The 16485-nt window shown below is 37.4% G+C and overlaps 1 protein-coding gene across 1 annotated transcript in view; it reads left to right on the forward strand.

Moving 5' to 3' along the window:
* The window catches only part of LOC136842589 (son of sevenless homolog 2-like), a 553642-nt gene that overhangs the window by 398748 nt on the left and 138409 nt on the right, over positions 1-16485 (forward strand).

Raw genomic sequence — 16485 nt, forward strand, 5'->3', positions numbered from 1 at the left:
ATGAAAATATTTCAAAACGGATAAAAGCTAGAACCATGGGTTGTTTTTTGTTGTATTTTACATGAAATTGCACACATTTTCATATATAAAACTTTATGCTAACAGAAAACAGTGCAAAAATTACGACAAAGTGACTAAAGAATTTCTGAGATTTTCAGCAGAGTTAGCACGGACGTAAGGAAAAAGTTTTTTTCAAAAATTCACCATAAATCGAAATAATGTGCTAGAGACTTCCAATTTGTTGCAAAATGAAGGAAAATGATTGAATATTACTAGAATGTAAGAGTTTTAGCTTACAATTGCGTTTTTCGACCATTTTGGTCAAATCAAAGTTGACCAAAGGTTGAAATTTTGGCACTTATCGTGATTTATATGAAAATATTTCAAAACTTATAAAAGCTATAACCATGGGTTGTTTTTTGTTGTATTCTACATGAAATTGCACACATTTTCATATATAAAACTTTATGTAATGGCTAATATAAAACGGTGCAAAAATTACAACAAAGTGACGAAAGAATTTCCGAGATGCATCGCTGATGCTCTGTAGTGTGAGAAGAAAGAAATTCGCACATGCGCGGCTGGGTAACGCTTGTAAACAAAACAACAGCATGATCCGTGAACTCCCAGCATTCCTCAAGGCGTGTGATTTAAAAACTTTCGTAAACTAAGCCCATAACTATTTTTCCGCGAATATTTAAAAAAACTTTTTGTAGTTGACGTACTGTACGTCCACTCGGCACCCGACAGACAATTTTAGTCGACATACGATATGTCCAGTCGGCGTTTAAGGGTTAACTGTTTTTCAGAACAAGATCTGTATTTGGGCCAAAACCCAAAAACCCTACCAGGTTAACCTCGTAGAGGAACCTTTACATGAGGGTGACATCCTTGTTAACCCTTTAACGCCGAAGCCCTATTTACAAAAACGTCTCCAGTATGCCGGCGGCGTTCAGTGAGTTAGCGGCGAAGCGGAAAAAAAGTTTTTTTCAAAAAATAACAGCACGCTTAGTTTTTAAGATTAAGAGTTCATTTTTGGCTCATGTTTTTTGCCATTGCCTGAAGTTTAGTATGCAACCATCAGAAATGAAAAAATATCATTATCATATATAAATATTGGAATATATGACAGCTTAAAAAAACGTATATAATTGTATACAAATCACGCTGTAAGCAAAACGGTTAAAATAATGACTTAATTTTTTTTACTTGTATTGTACACTAAATTGCAATGATTTTGGTACATAACAAATTTTAAAAACGATCAAAGCAACACAGAGAAAATATTATCACAAATGATGCATGAATTAACGCGCTGGACGTAAAAAATTTGTTTTTCAAAAATTCACCATAAATTGAAATATTGTGCTAGAGACTTCCCGTTTGTTGAAAAATGAAGCTAATTGATTGAATATTACTAGACTGTAAGTGTTTTAGCTTATTAATTGCAAAGTTTTTTACCATTTCGGTCGAGTTAAAGTTGACCGAAAGTTGAATTTTTTCTATTTATTGTGATTTATATGAAAATATTTCAAAACTGATAAAAGCTACAACCATGAGTTATTTTTTGTTGTATTGTAAATGAAATTGCGCACATTTTCATATATAAAACTTTATGTAACGACTAATATAAAATGGTGCAAATATTACGACAACGAGACAAAAGAATTTCTGAGATGTTCGGCCAAGTTACCGCGCAGACGTAAGGAAAATGTTTTTTTAAAAAATTCACCATAAATCGAAATATTGTGCTAGAGACTTCCAATTTATTGCAAAATGAAGGTAAACGATTGAATATTACTAGAATGTAAGAGTTTTTAGCTTACAATTGCGTTTTTACCATTTCAGTCGAGTTAAAGTTGACTGAAGGTTGAAATTTTGGCAGTTATCGTGATTTATGAAAATATTTCAAAACTGATAAAAGCTACAACCATGAGCTAATTTCTGTTGTATTCTACATGAAACTGCACACATTTTCATATATAAAAGTTTATGTAACGACTAGTGTAAACGATGCAAAACATTACGACAACATGATGAAAGAATTTCTGAGATGTTCGGGCGGAGTTACCGCGCGCAGACGTAAGGAAAAATTTTTTTCAGAAATTCACCATAAATCGAAATATTGTGCTAGAGACTTCCAGTTTGTTGCAAAATGAAGGTACATGATTGAATATTACTAGAATGTAAGAGTTTTAGCTTATAATTGCGTTTTTTACCATTTCGGTCGAGTTAAAGTTGACTGAAGGTTGAAATTTTGGCAGTTATCGTGATTTATATGAAAAATATTTCAAAATTGATAAAAGCTACAACCATGAGTTATTTTCTGTTGTATTCTACATGAAATTGCGCACATTTCCATATATAAAACTTTATGTAACGACTAATATAAAACAGTGCAAACGTTACGACAACGTGATCGAAAGAATTTCTGGCGCGGACGCAAGGAAAAAGTTTTTTCAAAATTCACCATAAATCGAAATATTGTGCTAGAGACTTCAATTGGTTGCAAAATGAAGGTAAATGATTGAATATTACTAGAATGTAAGAGTTGTAGCTTACAATTGCGTTTTTTACCATTTCGGTCGAGTCAAAGTTGACCGAAGGTTGAAATTTTGGCAGTTATCGTGATTTATATGAAAATATTTCAAAACTGATAAAAGCTACAACCATGAGTTATTTTCTGTTGTATTGTACATGAAATTGTGCACATTTTCATATATAAAACTTTATGTAACGGCTTATATAGAACAGTGCAAAATTACTTACAAAATGACGAAAGAATTTCTGAAATTTTCGGCGAAAGTTACACAAGAGGCGTAAGAAAAAGTTTTTTCAAAAATTCACCATAAATCGAAATATTGTGCTAGAGACTTCCAATTTGTTGCAAAATGAAGGTACATGATTGAATATTACTAGAATGTAAGAGTTTTAGCTTACAATTGCGTTTTTCGACCATTTCGGTCGAGTCAAAGTTGACCGAAGTTTAAAAATTTTTGTAGTCGACGTTTGCTACGTCCACTCGGCATTCAACAGACAATTTTATTCGACGTTTGCTACGTCCAACAGGCGTTTAAGGGTTAATGGACATGAAGTGGACATTTCCACCAAAATGGCCCTGCTGATCCCGGAAGGATCAGGGATACAAATTTCATCTAATCATGGGAGAAACTTTCCAGCTATCAGGTGCTGAAGAGGATCTTTCTCCCAAAAGGGATACTAGGATCCACCTAACCCTGACTGAAATGGCTACATTCTTGAAGGTATAGTAATTCACCCAGGACTTCTGCCCATTGGTTAACAGGCAGTTACAGTTCAGTTGTTGAAGCTCAGTCAGATTGCGCAAACTCTCCCCCAAAAGGGATACACAATTTGTGACATTTGATAAATTCCGTAAGGAAATTATGAGTAACCTCAGAGATGTTTTTGCCACATAACTGCAGTATATAAGCGACATGATACATGATTCTGAAAAGGAAATTATCAGTTCTGTACACCCCGAAGTGTAAAAATACTTCCTGTAACCCAAAAGGAAGAGTGGATACAAATTCTGCCCAAACAGGGTTTGATGTTAGAATTCCAACTGGAAGCAACAAAATGGCCAGTTCAGACTACAAAACTTCAGATCAAAAGATAATAAGGGTTCCAATACTCACCCCTGATGATACCGATAACCCATGGCAAGATGCCTCAATGTGCATTTTCTCTCCTGATGGTATGTAATTAATGAGAGAAAAACCATGATTGAAGTTGTACATGTGGAATTTAGAGACGGCATCATTCCCCAATATAGAATGGCGCCTGGTACCACCTTCAGCAAACATTGAGAAACCACTAAAAGAAATGGTTCTCTTTTCTGTGTCTGTGACATTAAAAGCTATAGAAGACACCCTTACCAGGTCAATGGAAGATGGATCTCTACTTCTATTTTGTTTAAGACTCAAATTGCTCATAGAGAATTTTGTAGTGACTAGAAAACCAGTGAAAATGGTCGAATTAAAGCCATATGCCATGGTCATCCCAGTCTCAGATAATTCCACCAAGGAATCGGCAATGCTTCAACTCTTTTTTGAAAGGAAAAAGCTCCCTCTAGGTGTAGCTACTCAACAGTTTGGGACCCCTATGTGAAGAATCTCAGAGGGGACAGCCTCGGCAGAACTTCATGCTAGGATCTGCCTCCTTAGTAGTATAACCTCTACCACCTTGCTGGAAGTTACCACCAAAAGTCTTCCAGAAAATTCCAGAACATTTTTTGCTGTTGTGGCCAAAAGAATGAGACTTCATTATTACACTCTAACCCCTTCTGTTTGAGGAGTCTGCTGTGGTTCAACTTAACGAACAAGCCCACCAACAGAATTGTACAGTGTACATTCTCCTTGGGAAAGGGGACTTCAGGAAACAAAAAACACGAAACTTCCCTGTACCCAACCCAAAAAAAAAAAGGCTCGCTATGACCAAAAATCATATAAGCCTTCAGTCACCCCAAAAGTTTCCTTCAAAAACAGTTAGGTGGTCAGAAGGGACAACTCTCTACAAAGGGACAACAACAAGAGCAAGGACATCCTTTTCACAGGGTCCAAAGACATTCTTACAGGGAAAAGGAAAAGCAACACCTGGAATGCTCATCAAGCATAAGGGCAGAGGAAGAGGTGGATCCCAACAGGATTGTATGGTCGGGGGTCAGCTTCGACAACACCACAGGCAATGGAAGTCTTCCCCTGGGGACACAGCATTATTTTCAATGGGCTGGAGTGGAAGTGGTCTTCCCCCCCTCCTCCTTTAAAAAATTTCCTCCAAAAACCAGACCCCTCTCTGGAAGATTATGTGCAGAAAGCCTTGTTACAGGGAACCCTAGAGAAACATGGGTATATTTGCCATCAGGCACGTCTCTTCAGTGTCCCCAATAAGAATTCCTCCAAACGAAGAGTGATTCTCAACCTATCAGCATTGAACAAGCACATTATTTGCTAAAAGTTTTAGATGACTACCGTTGCCCAAGTATGCTCAGTCATTCCACAAGGGACCTAGACAGCTTCTGTAGATCTGAAAGAGGCATACTGGCACATCCCCATTGCCGTTCCCTTCCGTCCCTTCCGAGGGTTTTGGACAGGGAATGATACATACAGATTCAAAAGTCTTGTCCTTTGGGCTAAACTTTGCCCCAAGAATTTTTACAAAATTAGCAACAGTAGTTGTTCAAGAACTCAGACAAGAAGGAATACAACTTTTATAGCCTACCTAGACAATTTGTTTATCTTGGGGCCCACAAGAAAAGTGTGTAAGAAACTTAAGAGCAGTGGTCAAGAGACTCGCAGTCAAGAGGCTTTCTAATAAATTGGAAAAATTCACGTGTCATGCCCAGCAGACGTTTCCAGTGACTGTTACTGTGTTAGGATACTCTTCACGGCCAGTTGTCTCTCCCCATTAGTACTCAAAACAGAATAAGGAAAGTCCTCAAAACATTCCTTGCATAGCCCAGTTTCTAGACGGCAGTTAGAACGTACAATGGGCCTGCTGCAGCTCGCATCAGTAATAAATCCAATAGTCAGATTGCAATGGGGAGACAGTTCGGCCTTGGACCGGTGAAACAGGTCACCCTGACTCATCCGTATGTATGAGTGACAGTACATGCAGATGCCTCATTGACAGGTTGGAGAAGACATTGGGAGGATCGTCAGGTGGCAGGGTGGCGGTCAGCTACTCTGGGGAATTGTCATATAAATTTCCTGGAGCTGATGGCTGTCTTTTTGTTTCTCAAAAAACTTAAACCTCTAAAATAGACACACATTTTGTTGGTTCTAGACAACATGACTGCGATGTCTTGCATCAAGAGATCAGGATCATGTTCACCTCCTCTCAACATGGTAATGCTAGCCATCCTTCAGATAGCGCAACCAAGGAAGTGGCACTTGTCTGCAATTGACCTCACAGGGTTTCTCAGTGTGAAAGCAGACCCTTTATCAAGGAAAACGATTGCCAACATGCCTCCACAACTGGAAGTGGACGAGTTTGCCACATACGAGAATCACAGACTTCCAGTGTGTGTCTCCAAGCGTGGACTATCAAGCAACAGCAAGAGATGCCTTCCTACAAGACTGGAACAAATGGAAGACAAGATACCTTTTTCCTCCATTATCCCAGATTACGAAGGTTTGAACGAGCTTCTAACTTTCAAAGGAACTGCTTACTTAATAGCCCCAAATTGGCCAAACAGGCTTGGTTCCTATCACTTCAACAATGGGTGAAGAGAACAATTCTACTACTGCCCGCTATTCTATACCGGCCAGTAGGAGGGAAAGTTGTCTATGCATCCTCCTTTCTGAGCCAAGATCTTCACGTGGATTTTTTAAATATTGTCTACCTTGAAAATTACTTCCCCAATATTGTTAGGTACTTAATGCAAAAACTATGGACATCATCTGTTGGACAATACCAGTTCGTATGGAAGATATGGTTAGCTTATATTCATGCTGAGACCCCAATTGAGATCTCCATGGAAACACTTAAATTTTCTCATATACCTTTTTGAAGACAAACAGTTGTTGTTGTTACAACAATCATGGCACATAAGGCAGCATTAACAAAACCCGTGCTTTATGGATTCAGTATCGACTCTAGTATAGAAATTGTTACTTCCCTTCTCCGATATTTTGTACTATAAGACCCAGTCCCGAAAGGCTTCCAATTAGTTGGTCCCTGAATATGGTGCTTAGACTTCTGTCAACCCCTCAATTCAGTGGATCCAATGCAACCACAACTCACATGCTGCAAAATGCAATCTTCTTAATTGCGTTAGCATCAGGAGCTTGTATTAGTGAACTGGGCTCTCTTAGACGGGGACGATACATCATGCAAACAGCAGACCATCAGTTATTATTGACCCCTGGCCCATCATGAGAGTCCTTTAAGAAGGAAATCAATTTTGATAAGGAAACTCAGTTTAGCAGACAAAACATTGTGCCCTGTTCAAGCACTTAAGGTTTACCTAGAGGTCATGGTAAACATCCCAGAGGGTTTTAATTTCCTATTCCCTAGCATAAACAAACCACTCTCTCTATAAGGGCTGAGAAAAATTTTAGTGTCCCTCATTAAAAAGGCAAATCCACACTCCTTTCCTAGGTCACATGATGTTAGGAAAGTATGTTGTTGGCCTTCCTCAGAAATGTCTCTTTCGAAGAAGCCTCCGAATGTACAGGGTGGTCATCAGAGACAGTATTCTTAAAACATTATTACCACGAGCTTGAACAAATTTGACTACACGGTGTATCAGTAGGTGGTATGGTTAGTCCTAGCCCCATAGGTGCTACAGAGGAAAACCAGGGGTCTTCCTGACAGGTGGGTATGCCAACTATATTGCTGGGGAAAGGTGTGACAATGCAACCAAACCCAGCATGCTTAGGTAGGTCACTGTAGAACTGTATCCTAAAACATAAGTTCATGTTTAGTTTCTTGTTTTTTGTTATGAAATCCTAAGGGGTATTTGGAATAAAGAATGGGGCCTGAAACTTGTGGCTCAACCTGGGACCAGAAATGTTTTTTCCTTGGGTGGTTTGGATTAAAATTTGAAAGCTTAAGCCATTTTGTCACATGTCAATTTCTTTTCAAAGTTCCATGGGGACGAAACAAGCAACTACACTATCAAAAAACAGGTTTTGACATAGGAAAAACCAATTTTTGGTAGTTGCTGTTGAGTCCTCAAACCCACCCACTTCCCTGATGAAGAGGCATGGGATGTGGGAGAGGGATCATCCTACATTGACCAACAGAAAGTAATGGCTCCCTTGGTCTCTTACTAGTCTGTTTGTTGACAACATGGCTGATGCGCATGAGCATAAAAACTTCCTCTTCCAGCAGGTTTGACAAAGGAAATTACCTGGGTACAGCTTTGCTGTAAGATAAGGGAAAGAGCCCATGTATCTTTGAGTCCATTACATACTCCATCACGTGTTATAGTGTTTATCATTATGATGATACCTGTCAAAGAGACTGACTAAAAGAGAATTCTGTGATGTTAGTTTGGTCACCATGGAGCTCTGACAGACCCAAAGTAATTCCTTGAGGACTCAACAGCGACTACCAAAAATGGGGTTTTTCTACGTCAAAACCTGTTTTTTATAATTGTATTACTCATATATTTTCACTATGATTTTATAACTTCATACTGTATAATTTTCTTTAAAATAGTGTACTTCAACACAGCCTACATTCCCAAGTTAGCCTAACCGTAAGTCAGCTTCTACTTAACTTTTCTCAGAATCTGCAGAATATTATCAGTGACTGTCACTTCCTAAATTTACTATCTTCATAATTATTGCTGTTAGTTTCTTCGTCATTTATTTTGATTATAGAGGGTAATGAAATGACAAAAATAAAGAATGAATTTTGGCAATCACTTAGTGCATGTGACACCACTGTCAAAACATAAACAAAGCACACTGCCATCTATTGAGGAAAATGCACACTAAACATTTGCTAACAGGATGGGAAGGATAGAAACCTTTTTAGCATAGATAAAGAATTATGCTTTCTCTTCTTACCTCTAGCATCATCTGATCTCATGGGTGGGATATCGAATGGGTAAATATACAGCTATATGAAAGAAATGATCAAACCCTTATCACCTATAATTCTTTCAAGCACTCTAAGAGTAAGGAATTGGTGAGGTGCAAAATGTTTCATTGTTTTGACTAAAAGTTTTGACTTGATAGAGCCTTCTCAAGCAGAATCTTTAAAACAATGTGTTTACAATATTTTCATAAAAACTAACGAGATATGGCATAATTTTTGCTGTAGGGAAGTTGTTAGCAATTTGTGGCGCCACCCTTGTAGCTGCTCAACGAACTAGTGGCGGCTGATTCAAGATCAAACCAAACCATAGGAGTTCCTGGACCACAGAATGCTGGTTTTAAGAGATTCGACTGTACTTTACTTAATGCAATACATAAATGTAGTGTTATATTTTTCAGTCTCTGTGTATGCATAAAGGGTATAGTAAACCCCCGTATTCGCATTCTCACGATTCACGAACTCACCGATTCACAGATTTCTCTATGGAACATATACAGTAAACCCCCCGTATTCACAGTCTCACGATTCGCGGACTCACCTATTCGCGGATTTCTCTATGGAACATACATAGGCATTATTCGCTGAAAATCTGTCCATTCACGATATTTTTCACTGAGAAATATTCACTAATTGCTGTATTTTCATCTTATTTTCATGACTAAATGCACTTTTTGTGATAAAACTATTAAAATACTCTGCTAGTGCTCGAGTTACGGTAGTTCATCTAACGATAATTTGATTTTGCTATTGGGTAAGCAATTAATACCGATACGACAATATTTATAAAATATTTTAAAATTTCACATGGGTGCAGGCAGAAGCGTACAATCAGGCAGTGAGAGAGGCCAAATTACAATAGACCAGCTTCTTTTCCTCTCTTTATCCCATCTTCTAGTTAAAAAAGCAAGAGAGAATGACAAAAGTATCGTTAGTAATGTTATACTCTTGCATAAATGCATACAGTCATAAAAAACCGACCGAGAAAATGTTGTTTTGTTTAGCACCAAATCAGATAACAGCCCTTTTGCTTGTATTTCAACCATTGTATGGTAATACACAATTACCTTGGGTTATAGTACAAATGACGTTAAGTAGAATAGGACTGATATTACATTATAGTAAACCCCCATATTCGCAGGGCATGCGTACCCCCACCACCCGCAAATAGCTAAAATCCGCGAATACTTAAAACCCATCTAAAAACACTTGGAACTGCCTATTTTGTTAGTTTAAACACAAAAAAAAAACCTCTAAAAATGCTTATACCTGAGTATTTTAATAGTTTTATCACAAAAAGTGCATTTAGTCATGAAAATATGAAAATACAGTAATTAGTGAATATTTCTCAGTGAAAAATACTGCGAATGGGCGAATTTTCTGCGAATAATGGGTATATACATTCCATAGAGAAATCCGTGAATACATGAGTCCACGAATAGTGAGACTGCGAATATACGGTGTTTACTGTATACCCTTACTCGGTACGAATAAAAGATTGGCAAGGAAATATACAGGCAGTCCCCAGTTTACGACGGATGTTCAGTTCTTACGCCACATTGTAAACCGAAAAATCATCAAAAATTGTCAAAATCCAAAGAAAACCTTACTTTCAATGTTTTTGGTGCATTGAAAACGATGTAAACTGCATTTTTATTGAGTTTTTCATGAAAAAAACCTCCAAATTTTTATTAGTCTGCTGTTTTGGAGCCATATTTCTTCCGTCGGATTGGCATCATAAGCGTCGTAACCTTGGAACAAGCGTCGTAAACCAGGAAATAGTATATGATGAATATATTTGAAAAGTGTCGTAATCTGGGAACGTCGTAAGCCGGATCCGTCGTAAACCGGGAACTGCCTATACTGCTAAATTTATACTGCGAGTTGTAACTGAAACTGAGAAAACAATGTTCAAGCTGCTAATGACTGTAAATTATCGTGCATTGGCAACATGGATGAAACTCTACTGTAATTAAAATTTGAGAGAGTATTTTAATCAAAACTACTGGGCATGAAAGGACACATTGCTGCTATTTTTATGCCGATAATCAATAAATACGTAAAGCTCTTATTTTGATGAAATCGATTGAAAATAGCAAACGGAATCTTGATTTTTTTACACAAAACAAGCACGCCCAAGTGGCGAACGTCATCTATTAATGAAAAAACAGTTAAATTAATTTCACAACGAGACGCATTTAACTTATATTTTGACTTAAAAACACTTCGTACAGCATAACAAAAAAATAACTAACTTTGCCCCTAGAGATTCATTTAAACTAAAGTAAGAGCGCTCTGAACTGAGTTAAATTCAAACAAACACCACATAAACGATTTCCAAAACCAAAACATTGATCACTATGAAGCATAATACAACAAAAAATAACTTTGCCCTATATAAATAAAGTATCTAGAGATTCATTTACGCTAACTAGAAGCAAGAAGAGCGCTCTGAACTGAGTTAAATGCGGTGAAACAAACACCACATAAACGATTTCCAAACCAAAACATTGATCACTATGATCGCAATTTATAATACAAAAGCAATATAAGAATATATACAATATTACTGGATACAGTGAATTAAGGCATAACATTTTAAAAGACCCATGGAAAAGATGCATATTCGTTATGTTGATGTTTTTATAATAAGATATGTGAATATAGGGTACAGTATAATGTAGGCTAGGCTACTGTATATGTATACGATATACCATAGTGTAGACTAAGCTAATTCTTGTTTGTCATTCAATTTTTCTTTGTATTGAATTATCACAAGTCAATCTACATGACCCTCCAGAATTAGGTGATATTAATAATTACTATACTGTGTATGTATAGAGTATACTTTATATGTATGCATGGTACTGAATACCCTAGTGTAGGCTAGGCTATATTCGAGATATGTTTTTTCCAACAAACGATGGGTTTTTTTGAAACCTAACCCCATTGTAAGTAGGATGACACCTGTATAAGCATTTTTAGTTTTGTGTGTGTGTGTGTGTGTATGAACTATCAAAATAGGCAGTTCTAAGTGTTTTTAGAAGGGTTTCACGGGTTCTAGCTATTCACGGGGGTGTTGTGTGGTGCACATCCCCCGTGAATACAGGGGGTTTACTGTATACACATTATTCGTGGAAAATTTGCCCATTCGCGGTATTTTTCAATGAGAAATATTCACAAATTACTGTATTTTCATGTTTTCATGATTAAATGCAGTTTTTGTGATGGAACTATTAAAATACTCAGGTACCCAGGTAGTGCTCGAGTTGCAATAATTTGCCTTATGATAATTCGATTTTGAGATGGGGTAAGCAATTAATACCAATACGACAATATTTATAAAATATTTTTAAATTTCATGCAGGTGCAGGCAGCAGCGTACAGTCAGGCAGTGAGAGGGACCAAATTACAATAGACCAACTTCTTTTCCTCCATCTCTTTATCCCATCTTCTAGTTTTGCTTATAACCGAATCGATAACAACAGCCCTTTTGCTTATATTTCAACCATTGTACAAATGATGTTAAATAGAATAGGTCTGATGTATTTTTACATTATACCCTTATTTGGTATGGATAAAAGATCGGCAAGGAAATATACTACTAAATTTAAGCTGCAAGTTGTAGCTGAAGTTGAGAAAACAATGTTTAAGCTGCTAATGACTATAAATTATGCATCGGCAACATGGATGAAACTCGACTGTGAATAAATTGGAAAGTATTTTAATAATAAATACTGGGCATGAAAGAACACATTACTGTTGTTTTCACGCCGATAAAAGATAAATACGTTAAGCTCGTATTTTGATGAAATCAAGTGAAACTAGCGAATGGAATCTTGATTTGTTTTACACAAAACAAACATACCCCCAAACGGCCAACATCATCTATTAACGAAAAAAATAGCAAAATTAATTTCACGAGACGTATTTAAGTTATATTTCAACTTAAAAAACTTTGTACAATGAAAAATAACCTTGCCCCATATAAATAAAGTATCTAGAGATTCGTTTACACTAACTAGAAGCAAGAAAAGCTCTCTGAACTGAGTTAAATACGGCGAAATAAACTTACTGCAAAATCAGTTTCCAAACCAAAACATTGATCGCTAGGCTATGATCGCAATTTATAATACAAAAGCAATATGAGAATATATACAATATTATTGAGTACAGTGAAGTAAAGCATAACAGGCCAATAACATCTTCCAAGATTCTGTACATTCAGTCAGTAAGGAACTACCAATAAACAGTGTAAGGACGGGATTGAGTGACATACTGGCTGGGTGTTGATTGGTTTATTGATAGTTCCTTATTGACTGAATGTACAGTTGTTGTTGTTGTTTTAGATTTAGCTGGCCTTGTGCCAATGCTAGAGCAGCCTGTTGTTGTTGTTTTAGATTTAGCTGGCCTTGTGCCAGCACGGGCTCTTGCTCCCAAAGCAGCCCGTAAACAGAATCTTTGAAGATGTTATTGGCCTGTGCGAGCGGTAAAGTAGTGTCTACACACAGACAGAGCAAAACAGAGGTAATGTTTCGGACATCTGTGTTTGTCGGCAGACAAACAGATGGCAATTGTGAGAGACATAATAAACGTACAGTGATAAAACATATATCAATGGAAAGGCCAGGAAATTCTACATATGGCCAATTGCATGAGATTCGAGACAGATTAATGAATACAATGCAGTAGCATAATATATGTGAAATGGCGAGACGTTTGGCGTCTTCACAAACAGAAACATGCATACAGTTTGATACAGAAGATTCGGTGGAACATTATGAGTACATGATTAGAATGCTTGCATGGCAATGCGATTAGTGGTGATTGCACATATATCAAGACAACAATGGTTAGGGAGAAACAAACGGAAATATTGCATGGTAGAGTTGCATTCCATGAGAGAGAGAAAACGAGATGCTCTTGTTCCTGCCTTGTCCCTTCCGATGGATGACGAACACACGAACACGTGTGCTCGAAAGAGACCGCGGTCAGTGCGATGGGTCTCTTAAGGCCCCTACACACGATCAATTTTTTCGTCAATTAATTGATATCAATTTATTGACGTCAATGAATTGATGGAGAAATTGACCGTGTGTAGGAGACATTGATATCAATTTAATTGAAACAATTTCATTGAATCAATTCATTGAGAGATCAAAGATCCTTTGATATTTATTGAAGGGTCTTCAATAAAATTGATGGTGTGTGGGCAAAGCATCAATATATTGATCAATAATTTAGTGTTTTCCCAGCAGTGAAAGAGTCGTCATCGTAATCATGGCTGAGAAGAAGAAAGAAAGTGAGCGTAAAATGATGATGGAGATAATTGACGTTTATATATAGATCCTTACCGGCCTTGTGGAAAATAAAATCCGACGAGTATATACAGTGACAGGGAGAAAAAGGCTGACGCATATAAAATATTGTATGGAAAACACAAAGAACATTATCCAAATGCTACACTGGAAGAAATGAAGAAGAAAATAAATACCCTTCGCACGAATTTCCGAGCTGAATTGCACAAAGTGGAAAGGAGTGAAAAATCTGGAGAAGGAACAGAAGATATCCATGCTCCGCGACTGTGGTATTTTCGTGCCATGCTCCAGAGCAAGCACTATTCCTAGAGCCACAGATGCTTTCATCTCGAAGTTATGAATCAAACTGAAAATTGAAGTAAAATCATTGACCGTGTGTAGGCACAGTGATTTCCTCAATGTCATTGTCGTTAATAAATTGATATCAATTAATTGACGAAAAAATTGATCGTGTGTAGGGGCCTTTAGAAGTCAATCTACTTGAACCTCCAGAAGTAGCAGATATTAACAATTACTATACTGTATATGTATAGAATATACTTTATACCGCTGCTAGGCTACCATTTATGTATAGCTGGTACCGAATACCCTAGTGTAGGCTAGGCTGTATTCAAGATACTTTTTTTTTCCAACAAATGGTGGGTTTTTTGGAACCTGACCCCGTTGTAAGTAGGATAATACCTTTATAAGCATTTTTAGAGTTTTTTTTGTGTTTGAACTATCAAAATAGGCAGTTCTAAGTGTTTTTTTGAAGGGTTTTAAGTATTCTCGGATTTTAGCTATTCGCAGGGGTGGAGGTGTGGTATGCATCCCCCAGTAATATGGGGGTTTACTGTACACACGTGTATGCATCATGTCGGGATCAACTACATTCTTACAGCACTTAAATAAGTTTGCTTGCTTTTTGTGCTCTCTCTCTCTCTCTCTCTCTCTCTCTCTCTCTCTCTCTCTCTCTCTCTCTCTCTCTCTCTCTCTCTCTCTCTCTCTCTCTGATTTTTATTATGAAGAATTTGGTGGTAATTATGTTTAAAAAGAAACAATGTATGTTTTATTTATTTATATTGCATGGGTTTTGTATACTGTACTTTACACATCTAGTAAGAGTAAAGTCATAGAACTATCAAAGAAGGCGCAGGAAAGAAGACTGCAGTGGTTTGGCCATGTGATGAGAAGGGATGAGACATATGTAGGGAGGAGAGTGATGCAGATGGAGGTGCCTGGTGGGAGATCACAAGGAAGGCCAAAGCGAAGGTGGATGGATGTAGTTAGAGAAGACCTGAGAGACAAACAATTGTCATATGACAATGTGTTCGACCGAGCCGGTTGGAGGAAAGCTGTCAGAAACATTGACCCCACATAGAAATGGGAAAAGATGCAGCGAAAGAAGAGGGTGCATACACACAATGTTAGAAGCAGTTCATTTTGTAGATGAACAAGATGTATCACCGAATTTTAATTATAAATAAACCAATACTTCAAAGTGAATAATAATTGTGAAATATTAGTTAGGATAGGCTATTAGATACTTTATATGAAATTGCGCCTGACTATAAGCTATGAGAGTTAGCCCTGGGGTACCCTGTTGTATAGGCTATATGCCAGTCTTTGTTGCTAGAAGGGCAGACCCCCAAGCTGTTTTTACAATGAAATATTTTTATGGAAAACTGTTAATCATAATCAAGCTTTACTCTTATGAAATGGAGTCAGTCATACCTACTTGAAAAAGTTTTAATAAGGAAAGTTTTACCGAATAATCCCAGCTTACAGTCCACTGTACCTTCCTAATGAACACCATATTCTTTGGAAGCTTGAATTTCATGTCAGTGGTCCGTGTGGGCTTGTTCCATATGAATAGGGTTCATCTTCTAAATAAATAATAATTAGTTTTCCATTCAATTTTAATGAGAGCAGTGCAGTTGGTCACCCCATTTTTTTGCAATAGCATCAGAGTTTGGTGTCATTTTACTGGTGGCAGTACGCAGGACAGCTCCCAAGTGTACATCAATGAGTTGGGCTTTGTGACGTCCTTTTGTTAAGGTTCATCACATTGAAAGAGTGCTCACACACACAGGTTGATCCAAATAACACCAGTATCCTCTGTCCTATCTGTCGGATTTTTGGAAACTTGGCTTCATTCAGTGAGGAATAAAACTCACCCACTTTAACAGAGTTGAACTTTTCCTTTAAGACAGAGTCACACTGCAAGTCTGTCAGTTCCAACTGAAGATCATCTGGTGCTGTTTCATTGTCAAGGGACGGGGGACGACATAAGCTGAAGCAACTTTTCGATCTTCTCAGAATCAGAAAAACTACAGCAGAACTCTGTGTGAAGGTCATCCAGTGATTCGGCATATTTACTTGCATGCTATGAGGCTTCTGTGAGCATTACCAGAGTGGGGAAATGAGTGAACAGTTTTTGCAGGATCTGTCCTGAGAACAGAGTCAGTCTTGCTTTGAAAGCTTTCATGTTTGAGTACATGTTGTGCACAAATTAATCCTTCCCTTGTAGCTTCATGTATCGTTTGTTCACGTGTGCCAACACATCCACAAAAAATGCAAAATCACAAAGCCAATCATCATTGCCCAGTTCGGAGAAATCATC

Source organism: Macrobrachium rosenbergii, chromosome 10 (genome assembly GCF_040412425.1).
Source record: "Macrobrachium rosenbergii isolate ZJJX-2024 chromosome 10, ASM4041242v1, whole genome shotgun sequence".
NCBI classification, from domain to species: Eukaryota; Metazoa; Arthropoda; class Malacostraca; order Decapoda; family Palaemonidae; genus Macrobrachium; species Macrobrachium rosenbergii.